Here is a 19,465-nt window from a genome sequence, read left to right as displayed (position 1 = left end):
TGCTGTTGAGCCATTTTGCCCACCCACTTCTAAAACCGATAACAAACGTAAATTTTCGCCACTTCTGGTGCGTGTACAAAGTTTTGTGAGTTTTCGAGAATGTTTAGACCCTTAAAAATGTGATTTATTCTAGAGAAGACGAAGGCAAAAAAGGCGAAGGCGAAGAAGGCGAAGGAGAAAACGAAGAAGAAAACGAAGAAGGCAATGAAGAAGGCGAAGAGGAAGAAGGCGAAGAAGAAGGCGAAGAGGAAGAAGGCGAAGAAGAAGAATGCGAAGAAGAAGAAGGCGAAGAACAAAAAGGAGAAGAACAAGAACAAGGCGAAGAAGAACAAGGCGAAGAAGAAGGTGAAGTAGAAGAAGGCGAAGAAGAAAAAGAAGGAGAAGAACAAGAACAAGGCGAAGAAGAACAAGGCGAAGAGGAAGGTGAAGTAGAAGAAGGCGAAGAAGAAGAAGGCGGCGGTAAAGGCAAAGAGGGAGAAGGAGAAGAAACAGAAGAAGGAGAAGAAAAAGAAGGAAGGTGAAAAAGGCGAAGACGAAGAGGAAGAAGCAGACAAAGGCGAAGAAAAAGAAGAAGGCAAAGAAGATGAAGGCGAAGGCGAAAAAGAAGCCGAAGAAGATGAAGAAGAAGAAGAAGAAGAAGAAGAAGAAGAAGAAGAATAAGCTGAGCAAATCCAATGGGGATTTCCACTAGTGCTCGGTCTCTAACTAATCAACTTCATATATAAAGATATGTATTACTACTTATTACTGTATAAATACTGCAGTACTAATGTTTACTGTATTTGTGTTAAGTAAATGAAGTCTTTGCAATATTAAGACATACGCTACTGATAAGAGGCATTATAATGAAAATGTAATATTTAATGAACAGTTCTGACACTATAAATGCTATAGATAGGCAGTCATGAATCATACATGTAATCAAGCCAGTGGAAATTCTGCCAACAGAAAACAAATCCTTCAACACTGAACCTTGTACGGGTCATCATCAGCTCTGGATGTGAGCCCAAACACTAAATCAGAGGATAATGATACAGGACAAACAAATCAAGAGATCATTAAAATTTCAGACCATGATTTAAAGACATTAGTGAACAGTAATCCAATAAAACATCACTGATACAGCAACTATATAACTGATCATTATTTTTTCTTACTGAAAAAAAGAAAGGTATTGCAGACCGAAGATGGATTGAATGCAGGAATGTGTAGGCTACTTAAACGAGTGTAGGCATATGCGTGTGGGCGTGTGCAGACTACACAGAGCGGAAAAAGTGCGGCCCTCGAGCTCTGACCACATCAGGGCTCTCGAAGGAGGCAACCAAGAGCTTTCTGAGGTGGAAGTATTCAGAACACAAGCATTTAAAGAAGCTCAAAAACATCTCACTCTGTTTTGAAATGAAATCCTGGACACTTATAAGGTAAAGTACACACAACAAACCACAAGACATAAAGGCCTTTTATTTGATGCATGTCAATTTGGAAATAAAACAAAGACTTGCTGTTTCTTTGCAATTATTTGTAAAAACTAATTTACACATTTGATTACTGCAGGTTTTATTCTACATGGAATGAATATTTTTACGTAGAGTGCCATGGTGAAAATGGGTATCAGAAAAAATAATAATAAAAAAATAAATAAAAATTAAAAAATAAATAAATTAATAAATAAATAAATTAAAAAAATAAAAATCGCTGTTTATCGTATTTTTGCCCCTTAGTAGAATTACCAATGGAGTAAATATTTAAAAATTCTGCCTTTAACTTTGAGGGTAGCCATTGTTTGTTTATTTCTTGAAGTCCAACGTTAAATTTGTCTTTTCAATGACATCACGCATGTCATGAAACACAGCAAGCCAGGTCTCCAGACTAATATTTTAGAGCAGTGGCACCGGTGACAGGGTAGTTTGATAGAGGTGGTTTGGAGCGCAGTTTGGTAGGGCTTTGATGTGGTACACTTGTAGTGTGAGTGCAAAGAACACCTGAGTGCAAAACTGAAGATGCAATGTCACTTTAATAGGACTATTTTAAAAGATTTATTAATCCTTCCGACTTTACAATCAATGCAAACTGTCATAGTTTTTTAAAAATGCAAACCCCCCTGCTGCACCACCTTTTTCAAACTTTCTAATATGTGCAGGATGATGATTTTATGAAAGTTTGATTGTCAAAAGCGGTGGATCTGCTCAGCAAAAGATTTGACTGCATGTCACCTCATCACAAACAACTTAAAATAATACAAAACAATATAACTAAAGCAATCTCCACTGTATTGAGCGAGAGCACTTCTCTTCCTACTGTACAGTTGTATCATTAATGACGTACGCATACTCGGAAGGTAAAACGCAATGTGAATGCAGACAGTCGGGGCAGGGGGGACAATTGCACCCTGGCATAGTTCAATGCAACTGTACCTAGTGTGAGTACACCCTAAAGGCTGATTTATACTTCTGCGTCAAGTGCACTTATATGCACCGGTGCAGCCTTTGCGCAGTTGCATAACCCTCGCCATGGCTATAGCCGACGCGCACCTTTCAAAAAACAACACTTCGCAGCGACGCATATCGCAAGCTCTATGATTGATCAGCTTGGTATGGCTGACGAGTGTGGGTGGGAAAACTTGATAGAGCAAGTGTTTACAAGTGTCAAGTCCCAAGAAGGAGCTTAAGGTGAACAGTTCCGTTTTGTTTACCTTATGACTAAAGTGGTTGCACATCTGCCAGTTCCCATCTCTGAACAAGCGAGTTTCAGCTACATGTACATTAAGGTAGTGCTCAGAAAAAACAAAACACCAGCAAAGAAACTCAACACAGAGAAGCATAAAAACCTACTGTCAGCTAGCATTTCGAAAGTGTTACTGCAGAGCATCACAAACAGCACGCAGAAGTAAATGAACGGCAATGCACAAGGCATGCACAGACAGTCACGCCGATCACTCGAGGCAGAAGTATAAACCAGCCTTAAGTAAACCAAATTTTGTAGTGTTAAGTATGTATAGTTAAGAGTTGAGAGTAGCAGAAGCATTAGTGGAGATACCAAAGATATAATTAATTTATTTTCAGCAACAAAACCATTACCACCTGCAAAAAATGGTTCAAAACCACATGGTTTCCTCTACATTCATTCTTCCATGTCGGGCCGCCACGCCAAAATTCATCCCGCCACGGCTACATTACAGCTTCTCATTCAAAACATTTTATTTTTTTAATAGCGGGTAATAATCGCACCAAAACATATTAAAGGGTACGTGAATCATAGCGCAAACTTTTCTGTAACCGTAGCAGCGCTGTGCATCATTTGTTTAACCCTTTAAGGTGACGTGCTGACTGACTGACTGACAGGCTGACAGGTGCGTGATGCGTAAGGCCAGCAAAGACAACGTATAGCCGTCTCACTTTATGTAATGTAATGTAATGTGTATTTATATAGCACATTTAATGTGTATGGCCATACACCCAAAGCGCTTCACAATCATGAGGGTAGTCTCTCCACACCACCACCAGTGTGCAGCATCCACTTGGATGATGCGACGGCAGCCACAGGACAACGGTGCCAGTGCGCTCACCACACACCAGCTATTGGTGGAGTGGAGGACAGTGATAGAGCCAATTCGGTTGAAGGGGATGATTGGGAGGCCATGATCGTAAGGGCCGATAGAGGGACTTTGGCCAGGGCACCGGGGTTACACCCTTGCTCTTTCTCGAGAAGTGCCATGGGATTTTTAATGACCACAGAAAGTTAGGACCTCGGTTTAACATCTCATCTGAAAGACGGCGCCCACTGACAGTTTAGTGTCCTCTTCACTTTTACTGGGGCATTAGGACTCACGCAGACCACAGGTTGAGCGCCCCCTGCTGGCCTCACTAACACCACTTCCAACAGCAACCTAGTGTTCCCTAGTGGTCTCCCATCCAGGTACTAACCAGGCTCAGCCCTGCTTAGCTTCAGTGAGTAACCGGTCTTGGGCTGCAGGGTGACATGGCTGTGGCTTTACATTAGGACGCATCAATGCTACTCTGTAGGTCTATTGGAAACATTTATAAATATTCCTAGCAAATCTAATAAATGCTGGAGAAATACTCGTTACATAAACGCACCAAATCGGACCCAGCAGCTATTGTTTGAAAGCGCACAAGAAGATCTGCAAGTTTTGTGCATGAGCAGACGAAATCGGCGCACAAGCACAGAGATTCGCATGCTTGTAGGCTGTTACATACATGCGATCCCGACTTCTAATACTGCGCTCACAACATTTGTCATTGAAATAATAACGCCACAGGTAGTTGGTAAATCTGTGTAAAAAAAAAAAGGCCTGCCGCCACAGCTGGAAAAAATCTTAGAGGAAACACTGAACCAACTAACATAGTAAAAGAGTAGTCCAGCATTATGGTTTCTATGACATTTGTTATGAAAAACAAAAGCATTTAGCACGAACACAAACTTTTTAAAATAAATAATACCACCTTGGGTAAGATTCCAAGTAAGTCATACTATTAAAAAACATGACATATCCACACTGCTGATCACTGATTAATCAAAGTGAAACATCCCTACCAGCGTCACTGGATTTGCAACACAAGACACCAAATGCTCTATATTTAAATAAGTCAGCAGCCACTGTTAAATTGTTGTTTCATACAACCAAAGCATCTTTACACCACGGACAGAAACACAAACAGCAGAAATGGCAGCATCGTGGTCAGTTCCTCTTACTGGTAGCCAAGAAGCGGATCCAACGTTAACTGAATTAAATGACCTAGAATGAGAATGACTTTCAGTAAGTCAAGGCAGAAGAGCAGTGACAATGCAAATCTTGAATATATTTAATACATTTTGGTGTGTTTTGAGGTGCACCTCTGCCTGCAGATACATAAGGACCTGCTGTTATTGTTCATAGGCTGGTTATAGTTAAGTAAACAACACATGGCAGCTGTAGGTCATTGTTCCGCATCCATTTCCCAAATCTGTGGGAAAAATGCGGCCGGATCTTTTAGCTGAGAAAAGGCTATGAACAGTTGGTGGTGTTCGCTAGAGCAATTGATTCCAAAAATCTCAGTTAACTGATAATAGAATTAGTCGTGGCACACATCTCTAGTTTCATTTCCTAAAATGCACTGAATTCTTAAAGCGGACAGAATTCTTGACATACATGTATGAGTCAGAAGACAAGGGGAGTTAGCTTAGGCAACACGAGGTATTTTAACACACTGTGTGTTTGATGTGACCCATCTCCTCAAAGTGGGGGTGATTCATGGGCCTGTCATCTCCCTGCACTCATTTCCTGTCTCTTTCCCTCCTCTCCAACGCTACGCCAGAAAGAACCAGCGTGACGCACGACGCTACCACACTTCCCTCAATAAGAGACAGATGGAGAAAGATGCAACGAAGCTGCCCACTTGATGGGGGTCAATAAAGTCTGTATCTCACTTCTCTTTGTAAGTGGCGTTTCTGCACTACAGATTGTGTCTAGTTTAAGAGTGGAAATCGACGGAAGTCTTGGAACGGCACCGGAGACATTGGAGACAGTCAGCGCCCATTCATCCACACTTCCTCCCGCGTATCCGCTGACATGCTCTCGAGGATCCCCTGCTCGCTCCGACAGTTTCCTCTGAATGTCTCTCTTCCTCCCCGTCTCTCCAGACGGAGAGGAATAAACTGCTCGGCCAGATCAATAGGAAATTCCTTAAGAACAGAAAGTTGTGAACAAGGAGATCTCCTGGGACAATGAATGGCCTACTTCCACAACTGTGTGGGTCTGGAACATCTGGTGTCATTAATTTAACGAAGATCCTCTATAAAACAAAGAGCCTTTTCCCTTTTGAGACACTTATATTGGTAGAGTCAATTTCCCTCTCAGATCTCCCAAATACTCCCACAGACACAAATGGTTCCAGGCTAGATGTTTAAGACATCAGAAGACATTTAAAAGAGTTTCTTTAATGTTACGAGCATTAATGTAAACAAGCATTTTATTAGTTGTGCAGGATTTATGCAAATATTATTGTAAAGCAAGTCAAGTTTGATTTTTCTTTTCTAATGTATTTGGTATTACAGTAGGGCTGCACAATGTATCGATTCAACATCGATATCCCAATATGACCATTCAGAATAGTCAAATTGGAGCATATGCCATGTTCAGGCTGCATTATAATTTATTATTTGCATGTGTTTTTGAGGTCTTTAACTGCATAATGATTTTTAAAATCACAACTTAGTTGAATTAACTCAAAATAGCTCTGCAGCAAGTAGATTGTTTATTAGATTTTATGCAGATGCACTCCCACTCCAAATCTCATCTCAATCAATCAAAAATGATCAATTCTTTCCAAAAACAGTTTTTCAAGTCTGTTAAAACTGTAATCACATCGCAATATATATATTGCTGAATAACAAAATATTTTTTTTAATGTCATGCAGTTCTTGATTAAAGCAATGCTGAAATGATGACTGAATAGAATGATAGCTGATCAATTAAAACACTACTGTCGTTAATTATAGCCAGTTGATGATCTTTAAAAAGCATTTACTAAATATCATTATCAACAATGTCTCGTTAGTAAAGGTTAATTAATGCATTAAAATCAACAGTGTCAAAATTGTCTAAAAATAATAAAGATTAATTGATTTTGACGATGTCATTACATTGTTTTTGTTAAATTAATTGATGCTGACAAATGGAACCCTGTAGAGTTAACAGGCAAAAGGCTATAAATAATCATAGAATTTTCAATGTCATAGGAAAGATTTGAGTTTGAAAATAAAATACATATGAAGTCTTCATTATTCAAAGCTGTGATGAACAACTAATAACAAGACAATGATCTGAATAATGAACTAAAAGATTAAATAATTCAGAATTATTCAAAGTATTTTTAATTGTACAAAATTTCAATATTCCGCATGTTGTTCATTATTACACTATAACATTATGAAATGTTCGCATTTCTATAGCTATGTTTCCATCCCTAAATGCAAATAAAATTCATGCGCAAAACTGGATTATAGCATTAAAGACGTGCAAATAAAGCAGCGTTTCCATCCAATGAGTCAAAGAGAACAAAATCTCACTTCCTGATGAACTGGCACCAAATATCAAAAGTAAAAATGGATTTTGCTGCTGTAGGAGAAGCTATGTGAATCTTTTCTTTATTTAATAAATGACTTGCACCACAGAATATGGTACCCACACGAAATGAACGATTGGTGGTGTTTGAAGCCATGAGACGCAGAGCACAGATGCTCTTGACAGTTCTGGAGGTCATTAATATTATAATAACACTTATACCGAAATGGTTAAGGCATTTTAGAATGACCAAAACAACATTTCAGATGCTTTACAATGTGCTCTGTCAGCTGGTTTATCCATTCAAACTCCTTTTTATCATCACATGATCTCGTATAACAAAATCAGATGACTTTTTTTAATGAGTGTACTGGAATTTGTTTGATGTTTTTATTGTCAGAACAATAGCCAAGTGGTTAGCGTGTCGACACATGGTGCAGTAGTACATCCGGGCGTTCCGAGTTCGAATCCCGACTCGAGGACATTTCCCAACCCTACCCTCCTCTCTCTCTTTCTCCCACTTTGCTTCCTGTCCTATCTAATAATGTCCTATCTAATAAAGGCAAAAAGGCCAAAACATAAATCGTAAAAAAATAAATAGAAAAGTGTTTTCATCGTAATTCTATGCGTATCTTTCTTATTAGACAAAAAGTTTATCCTACTCCGTTATGCACGTATGTTTTTCATGTGCATTTTTTTAAATTAATGCGCATCTTGGCGTCTCCATCAAACTATTTTTATGCTTGTATACAAAATGCGTATAAAAATAGGTGGATGAAAACATAGCTTATGAGAATTAGGGTCTACTCAACTCAACCGATGCTGAAAATGAATATTTACCATTACAGAAACAGACTACATTCATACTGCCAAAATGAAAACATCAATTCTACATATTACATTACAATAGTTATGTTCAAAAAGCATATACTGCAATACTTCAAATACTATTCAAATTTTTTTTTTTTCAAAATTATTTTAAAATATTAAATAAAAAGTAGCATAGATGATCATTTTAACAGCCACAATGACGATGTATTAAATCCTAAAAATATTGTCATAAAAAAATATATGTTACATTCCTTCAACTTAATAAATGCTCCTTCAATTCGTATCTGCATATTTTTTCCCCTTATTTTTCGTTTATTAACTTTACCCTAAATTTCACTTGATGGCACTTTTAGGTTTCAGCTGTCTGTTATTCTGTTATGAATGGGACTTGTTTCTTTCTAAACAGTGAGGAGGGGGGGAAGCCATATCAAAGACTTGTTTTGTTCTGGGCTCAAAGTCCCTCAACTCTGTGGGATCGCTCTCGTCAATCAGGTCTCTCTGGTTCTGGAGTGGAGCAGGTGGAAAGGCTGAAGTAAAACAGGTGTAAAAACAGCACGGAGTCCTGCCTACCTCAGCTGACACTTTATGGAAGTCATTCTCTTGACTGATGCTTTCTCAAGACAAACATGCCAATAATCACCAAGCTGACAACCATTTGTTGCCTTTTAGTAGTAGCTGTGTAATCATATAAATAAAATCCAGTCCTGTAGCATATCGCATTACACTGCTGTCCCTTTCAGCTCAGAATAGTGAGCAAAACCAGTGGAAAGACCAGTTTTCTGCTAACAACGCAAATAGCTTCTTAGTTAATGTGCGATTACTAATGCAATATTTAACTAGGTGGCTTGTATTACAGCAATTACACACTTTAAAGTAACTGGGACTTGGCAGATGCCAGCCAGACTGGTCAATAATGAGACAATCAGACCTAATGGCTGCATTAAGCACTTTCTTAAAAGTTATTTTTCTGTCCTTTTCGAAATCTATAAGAGAAACGGTTGGGGTGAGTATGCAGTGGCAAACAGTCTGATTCGACATCTGTGTTTATCCTCCAGCAAAAAACCAAACAGGCTATATTTACTCTGGCCAAATAGGCAGAAGGAGAGAGCAGAGTGAACGAGAGAGAGAGACACAGAGTGAGAGAGAGAGGGAGGGAGAGAGAAAGAGAATAAGAAACTTCAGCAGCTTTAGGGATATTTCTGGCCCAGTTAATAGATGTCAAGAAAGCAAGTAGTGATGTCACACTAATAACCTACCTGAGAACGTAAGCCAGGGAGAATGCTCACGTCTGTGATGACATCATGTGCAGATAAAAAGTGTCAAAATATTCTTCAATTTTTTTTCTCATTTTGTTAAGAACGATATTGGTTTACGGAGAAACGTCACTAGTGTGTGCACAAGTCAGGAGAATGAAAACAAAGGAAGCGCCATTTTTAAATACACAGCCGAGACATTACATTGTAATAATGTTTTATTTATTATAAATCGCAGTCGTTACAGTAGGCTATTTTGCATTATCATTGATCTACAACTGTAATCAAATCCTGTGCATAGAAGAGTTAGTAATAAATAGGCCCACACGAAATCCCGCAGATTTTTAGCCCATCATTGATTCTGTTTCATTACTTGTGTAAGTGTGTAAATGTTATATATTTATTCAGTTTTTAAAATTAATTTTAGCAACAGTCTTGACTAATATAAAAATGTTAATATAATTTATTCACAATACAGTTTACAAAGTCATATGTTCCCTTTTTTAGTAGAAATATTATATAGAAGACTTGCTTAAACATTAAATACAAGTTAAAAAGGTATTACTTTTTAGTTCATAAATTAAGGTTTTAGTTATGATACTTCTTAAATAATTCTGCATGAATCTACAGATTTTTTACAAAATCCTGCGTAGAAACGGCAAAAAATGTCAGCAGATTCCATCTGGCTCTAGTTATAAACATTTATTTAAACATAAGTATTTATGTATAAAACATTTGGTTAGTAAAGTGCTTCTTATACGATATGTGAACTTGAACTGTCGAGTGCAACTTTCTGTTGAACACCACGCCCACCAAAAGGGTACCATTGGTACCCTTTGGCAGTGAAAACACAAGCCTGAATAAGGTGACTCGTACCGTACTGTACCACTCAGTGGAAACGAGGCATAAGGTAAAGTAAAATTGATATCTTCCCCTTTATTCGCAGATGTTACAATGATGTAGACATCACCAATCCTGTTTCTGGAAAGCAACCTTCCTCCAAATTTCAGTTGCACCAGCCTATTGGAAATCCTTAAAGCGTTTGTAGGATAAACAGAAGATTAAACTGCTCTCATTTGATTCCATGGGATTAATACAGTTCTTCTTTTAATAATTTTCCTGATAATAAAGTATTTAATGATGCAACGTCACTGTTTGTCACTGCGGATTAGAATGCTATGTGTGTGCATTGTTCTGTGTTAGAAGGTGCATCATTAACTAAATTCAAACACTCGACTGAAGCCAAGAGTAGTGTTTGGAGTCAAAATATCATTATGTGGTATTTACACTTACTTTCAGGTTTAACATTAGCAACATTTAGAACAAAGGGCCATAGTTCAACAAGATCTACACAAGCAGCTGTCAATATTTTCTGCGATTCTAGGATTGACACGTTAGGGGGCTAATTTACAGATGGGGTGGGGGTGAGGGGATTGGGGAACGACGTGAGTTTTAAAACTGGGGGTTATAGATAAATGGCGGGAGTGCAGGGGATTTATTCAAGAGTTACAGATGAAGACTAAACCCCCCCTTAAGCAACGTCAATAGCCGCGTTTCCACTATCGCGCCTAAAGCGAGCGAGCCAGGGCGAGCCAAGGCCAGTGGGGTTTCCACTGTCACTTCTGGGGCCTAATCGGGCCAAAGCGGGGCTTTCTTGGGGCCAGCGGCCGGCCTTTTTCGGCCCGCCGAATACCTTGGGCCAAGGAGGGCCAGCTGGGGCTTCGGGGAGGAGTGAAAGGAGAGGCGGGCAGTTTTCTGATCGCACATGAGTGAGTACATGCGCCAAACAAATAAAGAAATAGGGGAAAGAAAACATCTAGCCTTATAGGCTGGGGTCTTTTTGCGTATGATCACCCTTATTTTTCCCTTTTAAATGTAAGGCTGCTGCATAAAATAATAAAGTAGTTTTAATTTATAGTGACGTTTTTTGCTGCGTCCTCCTTTATGGTTCAATAACGCATAATAAGCTTTACACCATAAAAACACAGCAGACAGTAAAGGTTTTCGAGAGTTTTTGTCTATTTTAAAATGTTTGTTTGTGCGCGTTTAATGCCTGTATGTGTGTGAGACCGGGCTAAAGCGCTCCTTCACAGCTCTGTTATGTCGCGAGCGGCTTTTTTCTTTATTTATTAAAGAAGGACATAAAACTTAACAAAATACGTGCCCACTTTCGTAGACTTTAAACAATATAGTGTCATATCTTGATAAAATAGCCTAAGCTATAATGAAATATAATTTAAAGAATAACAAATATCGGATAAATATAAAATCACATTAAATAAATAAACCAATATAAAATAAACAAAAGCTCGCTATATGTAGGTTGCCTATATACAATACATAAATCGAACCGTTTTAAAGCCACATATATAGCCTATAACTTTCATTTTACAAAGACCTGTCTGAAAAAAAAAAGATTTTGGATATTTTATAAAAACAATTAACACCGGAGAAGGTTTGAAATATTATTTATAAAGTATTTGGATACGATGATATTAATCAAATCGCGCAAACAGAGCATTATTTAAGTGAGTGAAAGCAGAATCTAGCCTATACCTTTTTTTCCTGTCACCCAGTCCTGCTCGCTGCTTTAAACGCATATGGGGGAAAGTCCAAACACAAAATATGTTCTATATACTCAAACAACTGTTTATGTTTTTATATGACGTGGTTAAATTTATAAATGAAACTTTAAATGAAGAGCTTTAGTGAATAGCTGCCGAGCGCAAAAAATATGGCTATATTTTATAAGGCTACTCGCTCTTATGCTGAAACACTTAACACGACTTCTGTCAAAACGAGGATGTTATAAAATACATGCAATATCGAGTTATAAAGGAGAATTTCTGTGGCTTTATATTATGGATGTGTGCGCTCTCTGTGATGGGTCCCTGCGTTCGGCGAGAGCAGTCAATGCACAATGCCAGTTGGTCGGCGAGTAAACAAATGTAATGAATGGAAATACACAGGTCTGTGCGTATAGACATTTCATGTACTGCTGTACAGTAACGTGTCATTTGTTTGTTTCGGTTGTCTTCATTTTAATGGTTTCGTTTCGTGATAATTCTATGGTGTGCTTTATCTGAAGTGGGCGGGTTGTGTGACGTTTGATTCGGGGGATGTTCTGTGGGCGGTGTTTGCGTGACGCGCTGTGAGCTATTAGCCCATCAGTGGAAACGCGACATGATTTCGGCCTCATTTCTCAACCTCCCGGGCTATTGGCCCGCCCCGGCCCGATTAAAGCCCTGGCTCGCACTGGCCCGATAGTGGAAATGCGGCTAATGGCTCTGTGTAGTAAACACTGCTCCAGCAGAGCCGGCTTTATAGGCAAAAGTGTGTTCACCATCTTAATAAGTGATTGATTTTTTTTTTTTTATGCAGTACGCTAGGGCTGAACAATATATCGTTTGAACATCGATATCACAATGTGTGTATCTGCAATACTCGCGTTGCATGATTAGATTATTTGGTAAAGATTAAAAAAATGAATCTATTGTTGTTTTCTTATTATTGATACAATGATATCTGCATTATTTTACATTTGATTCTTACATTTCTGTACTTGAATAGGGTTACCCAAAGAAAGTTATTTTTGCTTGTAATTTATTATAATGTATGCAGATGCACTGCATACAAAAAAATCTTGATCATCCTAGCCAATCTAAATCAATTAAATCTTCCCACATAGGGTTAATTATATTCATATTGCAATATATATCGCAGCAAAACATAATATGGCAATGTCAGATTTTTCCAATATCGTGCAGCCCTACACTAGACCAATTTATGCACATTTTGTCAGTAAAGCCGGTTCTAGTAAACCATCAGCATGTGCCATCAAATGGAATACAATTTACTACACAGCCGTAGTACCTTGACAAGCTACACAAAATCCCAGTGAAAATCCAAATCTATTTAAATAGACGATAATAAGAGGATCAAGATAATCATTCTGTGATAACAGCTCTTTACTTCACTTCTCAGTGCACTGTGGCTTTGTGTAGTAAAATCGACACATAAAATGGCCAACTTACCACATACAATAACAAAGTTTTAACTCCAAAGACTCACATCATCTTCAGTCGAGTGTTTGAAATAAATTCTTAAAAAGTCAGATGGTTTTGTAGTCATGTGTATAATCTCTTATAAATATAAAAACAAAGACTTTTTTGCTTTAATAACACGAATTATGGGGTCATTTTAAAAGCAGAGCTTTTATGTGGTTAACTCAATATTGATTTTTTAAAGCTGTAAATCAATCTTGTTTTTTCACACCCTGTATTGCATATTCTGACAGCTCATTCAATAGATTTGTGACACAAGAGTACCTTAAATGAGAAAAAATGTTTAGGACATAGGTTTGTGGATCTTAATTTATAAGCATTAATTCACCATTTGTAAACTAGCATTTGTCCTTGAACCAAATTAAACTGAGAATAAAATCAAGTGTTAAATCAAATCTAAAGGAAATAGGATCTGGACATCTGAATAGGCATGGGACGATAACCGTTTCAAGGTACCATGGTTTCAAAACAAGTTTTAAGACTGCCAAAATTTTCTTCTATACGGTTACTACGGTGTGTAAGGTTTTTTTTATGTTTTGTTTAAAGTTTTTTAGGACAACAGTATCTTTAGCAGAAAATATCTAAAACAAATCTTTTCAATTTGAAATAAATCTGTGCTTTTGAAACTAATGAAGACAGCAGAAGTCAATAATTCAAACTGCTCCAGAATAATAAAAATGTTTCTCAAAGTAAAATATATTGTGCTCAAAGAGGAAAAAAAAGTTTTATTTTTTTTACCCAGACATTTAAAAAGAAAACATATAAAAAATAAAATAAAATTTTAGAGGTGTAATCACAATACCGTAAAACTTACTGTCAGAATCTTAAACCGACCCATGCCTACATGAAAACCGCTATTTGGAATAGATTTATTAAATTAGATTGATTGGGATGATTCTGTAAGGAAGTTGATTATGCATGAAATGCAATAAACAAATAACAAGCATAGATAAATACAAAAAAGCAAAGTGTAATAGTAGTGATTTATGGTTTTCAGGGCAGCCAAATAGTATTTAAGTACAGAATTTGAATAATCAATGTAAAATTACACTCTAAAAGTCTTTACTGTATAAATAATTCAATTAAAGAATTCTTTATTAAAGAATACTATATGTCCATGAATACTTTGAACTCTGTCAGGCCTTAAAAACGTGTGGAAAAAAAAAAAAACTTTCACTCTATTATTATTATGCAATTATTATGCAGATGTCTCTGACTGTCCGTCACTTTTGACCCCTACTGTACTTGGCCCAAATATGTCAGAATTTACTATCCGTAGAGCTTAAAAAGACAAATTACTTCACCCAAGCATGTATTGTTCTCTTCTCTCACTTCAATGTATGTATTAACAAATGAAACCTTAACAACCAATCAGGCATGTTTGCACAAGACAATGCCACTGCCACCACCTTAAAAGTCGAAGGACTCAAATGACAAATGCAAATCCTTCAGACAATGACTAGGAGTTTGTCTATTCAAAATCCTCATATCAATAACTTTAACCAGCCGACTGCAAAAGAGAGTATATGCGAGTATAAGAGGCTTTTCTGGTTAGCTGATGGAAAAAATAAAGGATTTAAAAATTCCCAAGATCTCCAAGCGGAATACAGAGACACTGCTACTTTACAGGGTATACGCTACTGAAAACTGGAGTTCGGCCTAACACCTGGAGACACTTACTTGAGATTTACAACAGCATTCAGCTCCTCACAAAAACGCATTTTGTCTTAAGTTATTACCTGTAAGAAGGATCAGCTCCAAGTTTGGGTCTATTTTTGTGTCAACCGGAAGGGTGACTGATTTCCACATTTGTCCAAAAAGAAACCCCTCACTGTTCTCTGCTACACGTAGCATGAGAACTGAATTTGGCCAATATGACTGCCATCAGATACATTCATGTGATTCAATTAGTCTGAGAGAGGAAGTTTCTAAAATAAAACCCCCAAAATTCCAGGCACGGCAGTCTGGTTCTTTAATTTTATATTGTTTAATGTGGTGCTGCGGTGTGTGTGCGTGCTGGTAATGCCATCTGACTTCCTCAGAAACATATGCTGATTGTTAATTATACAGCAGCTACAGATCAGTTTATAACCTGCAGTGGAGTTAAATAATGTTCATAACGAAGCACTTAAAAAAAAGACTAAAAAAAAAAAAAGTTATTTTACCCTTAGCATGACATTAAGCAGTATGTTAAGGACGGAATACATTTTTAATCAACATACTAAATTAACCCAAAAAGCCTAATTCTTTCATATGTGTCAAATGTAAATCAATAGCTTAAAAGTATGCTAATCTAAAATCCGCTTTAAACTAATTTTTGTACAGTCTACAATATGCCATCTGTCATCTGGTACTAGGCATGGGCTTACGGGTATGATAACCTTGGATAAAAACACCACGGTTTCACAGTATCACGGTAATGTGATTACTGCTCTAAAATTACATCTTTTTAAATGTCTGAGTAAAAAAAAAATGTCAGGGTAAATAATTAAAATAATTCATTGACTTCTGCTGTCTTTTATTTCAAAAACATTTGTTTATTTATTTACAACACATAAAAAAAAAAAAATTTTAAACTTACATATACCTTAGGAACGGTATAATAAAAAATTTTAGCGGTTTTAAAACCTTGACTTTTCCAAGCCACGGTAAACCTTGAAACCAGTTATCGTTCAATGCCTAAATGGTGCTACAAGTAATACTTAATTATTTGCAATAATTGTAAATAAAAAAAGTCTTCTTGGTTAGTATTATTTGCTTGATATTTAGGTAAAGATGGTTTTCTATTCACACATTCAGACATTCTCCTTAATAACATAATAAATAATGAAATCATATTAGCAGCCAACGACTATCAAAGTATAACATAGTTCAAAATCAGTTAAATAGGGCTCATGTTTGTTTTGAAGTCATACTTGGATGTAATGGGTTATATGCACACAGACTTTATATTTTCAGAGAGGCAGCCCAAGGGCTTCCAGTGAACTGTCTTTCTATTACAAAATTGTCACGTTTAAGTGCTAATCGTCACTGCCTGTTAGATATACGATATGAAGAGGGTCTCAGATTGGACAAGAAGCACTGCATCAAATTCCATTTCCCCACGTTATGTCTTTAAAATATGACAGTTTATTTTACCTCAGTATTTCCAATGGAATTTCTGCGCTAGCTTGTTGCTACTGACGGTGCTAGTGGTTACAACTTCCTTTCTATCTTGTTTTATGCTTAAACAACTAAATAAATGTTTAAGTCTATTTAACTGGATGTATTTTAAATACATCACAACATCAATGCGGTAAAAACAACCTTGCAAAATTGAAAATAGTCACGGAAGTTGGCTTCAAAACTCTGGCTATGCATAGAGCTCATTTCAGTCCGAATATTCAAAGTCCCATGGTAAACAATATAAGGAGCTGTACTGAATGAATGTGCGAAGATAAAACGAACTTTACCTCAATTTGCTTGATTACTCATTCATATGTTGGGTAGGCTAAATTGTCCGTAGTGTATGAGTGTGTGTGTGAATGAGTGTGTGTGGATGTTTCCCAGAGATGGGTTTCGGCTGGAAGGGCATCCGCTGCGTAAAAATGTGCTGGATAAGTTGGCGGGTCATTTCGCTGTGGCGACCCCCGGATTAATAAAGGGACCAAGCCAAAAAGAAAATGAATGAATGACTCATTCATGTTTATAGAAAGTGGTGAGGATGATACAATAACATCTGACACAACAGGCTTTTAAATGGTGCCTGTTTTTTTTTTTTGTAAATAGTATTATTGTATTGAGTTTACATCATATATTATGCCACCAACAAAGGGATAGCATAGGGAGAATGTATATTTACATGCAGTCTGCTAAACTGTTGTGAAGAACTTACAGATTTACATTTCCTGTCATCTAACATTCATCGTTTTAAAATTTAAATCATGAAAATAAAAATGCAAAGCAAAGAGAAAATTGTAGTTTAGTTTGAATAGCTAAATAAAAGATGAGTCTTATATCCTCATTTATCACAAAAGCTATAATAATAAACCTTGATGTATCAAGTAAGTTTCAAAACATTGGAAAAAATATATTTTGTCTAAATGTTCGATATGCTGTTCTGTAAACGTTCTGATAATGTCAGGCTTTTTAGGGCTGAAGCAAATGACAGCTATTCGACAACTTTTGTATTCTGAGAAATGAAATTCAATATACTATTTCAGAGTGAGTAAATAATGACAGAATATTCCTTTAATTCTGTAACAACACATAAGCCACCTGTTGTTATTAAGATTATGAAGGTAAATTCCAAATGGCCTTCTGCCACAACCAAAAACACATCGTTTAACAATCAAAACAGTGCATGAATCTATTAAATGTGTTAAACGTGAAACACAAAACTCACACCAAACAGCAAATGCATGCCTAAACAAACTGCCAGAGAACAATCATCCAGCAAGATCTACTGGCCAAGAAGCTTTTCCATTGGGTTCTCCAAGGGTTTTGCATGTGCTGAAACTTTACGAGAAAACACTCACCAGCAACCAACATTCATTTTAAGATGCTAAAAGGGACATTAACTTCTGTAAAACAAGCACACCATTGTGTGAAACTTGTAGTCTCACTATTATAGCACGGCCTTTAGTCCAGGTGAGTAAAAACTACATCGTGCTGACGCATGCGCGCTAACTAATCAGGAAGAACTAAAACGTTTATATTCGCTAACGTTTTGTTCAGTTAATGAAAATACAGCACAGAGATCCCAAGCCCAGCACAATAACCACTGTTTGCTGCAGAAAACCCACCGTTGGCCTCTAAATGCTGGTGTACATACTAAACAAACATGACAAATCTGAAAGCTCTCCAAAGGCTACTGAGTTTTACTCGCCACTTCGCATTGTTGATTTAAACCTGATCGTAGAAACTAATTATCCCCGGTAAACGTCTCTTACCTTATCCGACCCGGGAACGCGTGAGAGGGGAAACTTCCCTAAATTCCCCTAAGGAGACATGTGTAGTCCGTAAAACGTTTGAGAAATCCTGTGGATATTGTCGCTTTTCGCCCCAGCGCCGATCGCCAACGAGGAATTCTTCTTGGCTCCCACATTCGTTATTCCTCTTCCTCCCAGCCAACCGAAACCACGACGCCCGGCTGCTACTCGCGCACACACTTGCAGCACACTGCGCATGCGCGGGGCTGCATTCACAAGTGTCTGTCTGTAGTATTGTATGAAAGAGAGCGAATTCCGCAATGTAACGTGGAGTGCGGTGGGTTATGGTTTACAGTTTAATTCACAATATTACGATCAGCACACAGTGCACGTGCACTGCATGCATACAAACAAAATCACTTTAATTTAACATGTCCTCCATTGAACTGCACAGTCTTTCTAGCTTTTTGTTTTGACCGAGCCAAAGTTTGCTTCTAAATTCCTCATATATTCATTGTAAATATGATTTTCCTTACTGACGGGAGACAAATCAACACTGTGCATGTCGTTTCCAGTGCTATGATCCATTTGGTAAACAAGAGGAAGAAGCTAAACGTTTACGTTACTATTTTGTACCTCGACTGAATGGGAAAAGCAACATTATCGATATTAACTGGGGTGTGTAAATTCCATTTTGATTGTGCTGTGCAGGACAATGAGGATTTCCACATGGAAATGAATGTGCTTTGATGCCACTGCATGACGTCAGACTGCAGTGTCATGTCTTTTCGCGTATTTCAGCGCATTTTGCCAGCAGCACGTGCTAAATGTGCAACAGAGGCGATTTACGGTTGTAAAGAAAATCCTGTTTTGGTGAGCTCATGTCGTAGTATGACACATATTTAGATGCCATGGCTATCTATAGTGCGTTATACTTAGCAGGCAGATCATGTACATTTTTAATGTAGTGTATAGCACACTCTTGCGGTTCATTTTGTTATTACAACTGACATTATTTACAATATTTTACTTTATGTTCATCATAAGAAAGTGCATGCATGAAGTCAGTACTTCTTCTTAGAGCACATTTCTCATAATTAATTGTGCTTAAATTAATGTGAATAATCATCTTCAATATTATCAATATTCAAACCTAATTATTAACTATATAAGCAAACACAAACCAATTGTGAAAAACTATTTAACAATCGACAATGAGAAAAAGGATTTTTGCAAACAATTTATATCCAACTCAGACTCAACTTTATTATCCCTTTTAGGAAAGCAAATTGCAGCAAGGTGCTATAATACAGGTAAGGTTCCATGTACACATTACCAAAATAT

The 19,465-nt window shown here is 37.3% G+C and overlaps 1 protein-coding gene across 7 annotated transcripts in view; it reads right to left on the bottom strand.

Moving 5' to 3' along the window:
* sipa1l3 (signal-induced proliferation-associated 1 like 3) overlaps window positions 1–18,340 on the bottom strand; it is a 189,424-nt gene extending 171,084 nt beyond the window's left edge. For all 7 annotated transcript variants that reach the window (XR_015515125.1, XR_015515127.1, XR_015515126.1 and 4 more), the window contains exon 1: window positions 18,143–18,340. The gene's annotated coding sequence lies outside the window, so the exon portion shown is untranslated. The remainder of the gene's footprint in view (window positions 1–18,142) is intronic.
* Window positions 18,341–19,465: the final 1,125 nt, after the last annotated feature.

The sequence above is a fragment of the Danio rerio genome, chromosome 18 (genome assembly GCF_052040795.2).
Source record: "Danio rerio strain M-AB ecotype USA chromosome 18, GRCz13ab, whole genome shotgun sequence".
Lineage (NCBI taxonomy): Eukaryota > Metazoa > Chordata > Actinopteri > Cypriniformes > Danionidae > Danio > Danio rerio.
Note: the sequence above shows the minus strand (reverse complement) of the source record. Positions and strands in the feature narration are given on the sequence as shown.